Source organism: Chaetura pelagica, unplaced genomic scaffold (genome assembly GCF_000747805.2).
Source record: "Chaetura pelagica isolate M959 unplaced genomic scaffold, ChaPel_1.0 scaffold104, whole genome shotgun sequence".
Classification (NCBI taxonomy): domain Eukaryota; kingdom Metazoa; phylum Chordata; class Aves; order Apodiformes; family Apodidae; genus Chaetura; species Chaetura pelagica.
Genome location: NW_009953786.1, coordinates 8,026,853 through 8,029,416, shown reverse-complemented (window position 1 = coordinate 8,029,416; position 2,564 = coordinate 8,026,853).

Here is a 2,564-nt window from a genome sequence, read left to right as displayed (position 1 = left end):
CGGCTGCTGCAGCCCCAGCCTGATGGCACCATGCCTGGCCCTTCTGGCCTTGGGGTATGGGGCTGGGGAGGGGATCCCTTCCCTGCCTGGTACTGGGTAGCTACCTGTGCCTGATGGCAAAGCCACAGGATGTGTGAACCCCTGCGGCTGGACACCAGAACCAGGATGGTTTGCTGTTGGAATCTGGGTTTAGTGGGTGATTTAGACACCTGTGTGCATCTGAACATGTGCTGAGATAACATTTTGGAAAGTAGTCAAGTTATTGAAGTTCTGGTATCTAGACTATTTTGATTTACCTGAACATATGTATGCCTGCATATATACCTCTATCTATCTATATACATATATCTGCGCACAGCACGTACATCTATATGTAAAAACTTACCTCAGACTTGCCAGGAGAAATGAGTGATTGCTTTAAACTTTTCTGGACCATGTTCTGGGAAATTTGTAGGGTTTGAAATCCAGAGGCCAAACGGTTTATTTTATTTTTAATTATTACAGTGTTCTAGTGAGGCTATTTTTGAGTCATTGTTATGCATTCAAAAAACCTTTAACTCTTAGACCTAGCAGAAGAATTTATGACTGTGTACAGAAATTAGTGATCAAAAAGAGGTTTTAAGCATTCAGGTTCATTTTCTTCTTGCTGAGGATTTTCTTCCACAGTGTCAAGTACTACTTCCAACCTGATTTTAAATGAACATGCTAACGTTAGGTCCATCTGTAGCTGGATCTTAACTAACTGTCATTAACTTTTTAGGGCTCTACGATACACTGAATAATTTGGAACAACTAATGTTTTTATTACTAGTCTTAATATTTAGAGTTCCCTGTGGAATCATGTATGGTTCTTAATGAAACCATTATTTACAGGATTAAAAATCTCTTGGCAAATTCCTCTCCTTCCAGCTGTGCTGACATTAACACGTTTGCAGTCCAACATGGGATGAAAAAGTTAGGTGTAGCACTTAACTCCAGTTTCTTTAAGGAAATTATTTCTAAAATGTCAACTATCTAAAGTTCAGCTTAACGTTCCTACCCTAGGTCAATTTAGGATAGCCTGCTACTGCAAACTATTTGAATTTATTTGATTCTCTGTTGTCTTAGGGCCTGTCCGTCCTTGTAATAACTGATTATTTGAATACAGAAGTACTTGGGTGCTCCTGCCAAAACAGGATTGTTGACCTCTACGCTTTTATAATAGTAAAAGATTCCTGTCATGAGGGATGTCCTTGTAATCAGTCTTGTGGGAGTGTCAGATTATACTACCAAGGGCATTGTCTGAAATACGTGTATGAATAAATGTTTATTACAGGAAAAATAATTAATTTCTTAGTGGGTTTCTGGCTGTGTTTACAGCCTGTGGCACAGTCAATGGCTAAGAATTTCATTTAGTTCAAATGAAGTTTCAGGTGAAGAGATTTTTGACACCGATTAGGATGGTATCAACTAAGCTTTTGTCATGTTTCTTGTTCACCCACTCTTTTACAACTTAACCCCAAAATAACATTCTTCCACACATATCCTCATTTTTCTGAGGTACTTCTGAACTAAAAAACAGTGACCTGAAGTTGTCTCGACATCTTCAGGCTGAAGGAGCATTTGGAGAGCTCTATGATGTTGTGTAACTCATTGCCATGTGATGAGTGAATGTACGTGACTCTGTCCTACCTCACTTAGGAGAAGTCAGTGAAGACCTTCAGCAACTTCCACTGAAGTAATTTAAAATTTCAGGTTCTTCTGCTGTCTCATGATGTGGATGCTTTGCATGCTTTGACTAGATACAGCTCACAGTAATAGCTCTCTCCATCAAATTGATGAACAGTACCCAGGAAGAGTAACTTCTCTAAGGGGCACAAGCCCACCAGACATCACAAACGGACTCTGGAACAGTTCAGTCAATAGTACAGCTTCTGACAATAGCAGCAATATTTCAAAAGCAGTTAACAAGGGCAGGGATATACGTCTGCCTCCAGGGAACGATCCTCAGATACCAGCAGGAGGAAAACCTAATTGGAAGTGTCAAAAAAGAAGAAAAAAAATATTAAAAAATCCATTGCTATTAGACCTACAGCATGCTAAGACCTGAAGGAAAACCTAAGTAAAGCTTGTGAACTTTAGCTCGTGACTAGAGCTTTCTGTCATTTTCCTGACAGTCTCTCAGTGAAGCTCATAGAATTGTAGAATCACTTTGGTTGGAAAAAACTTGTAAGATCATAATCTTGTAATAAATATGGGGAACTAGCAGGTGTTTTTCTTGTGCAATTCTTCATTACTTACTAAACTAGTTATGGTGTATTTGAATGGTTGTATAGTCTTTCTTCAACGCAGACATGCTTCTAGAATGCATCTTAATTTTCCCAATTTAGGTACCCAACTCGGTTTTTCCGATCTTAGTGATTCCCTGAGCAAATGGTAACGTGTGTGTTTTCAAAGGCTTTGTTGGGCTTCTCTTCCAGGAAGGATTCTGTCTGTTTCTGCGTCTATGTAAACTTAAATGATCCATAACATTGTGACAGAGTACTTAACTATGCAATGTGCAGGAAGTACTCATCTTTATTTTG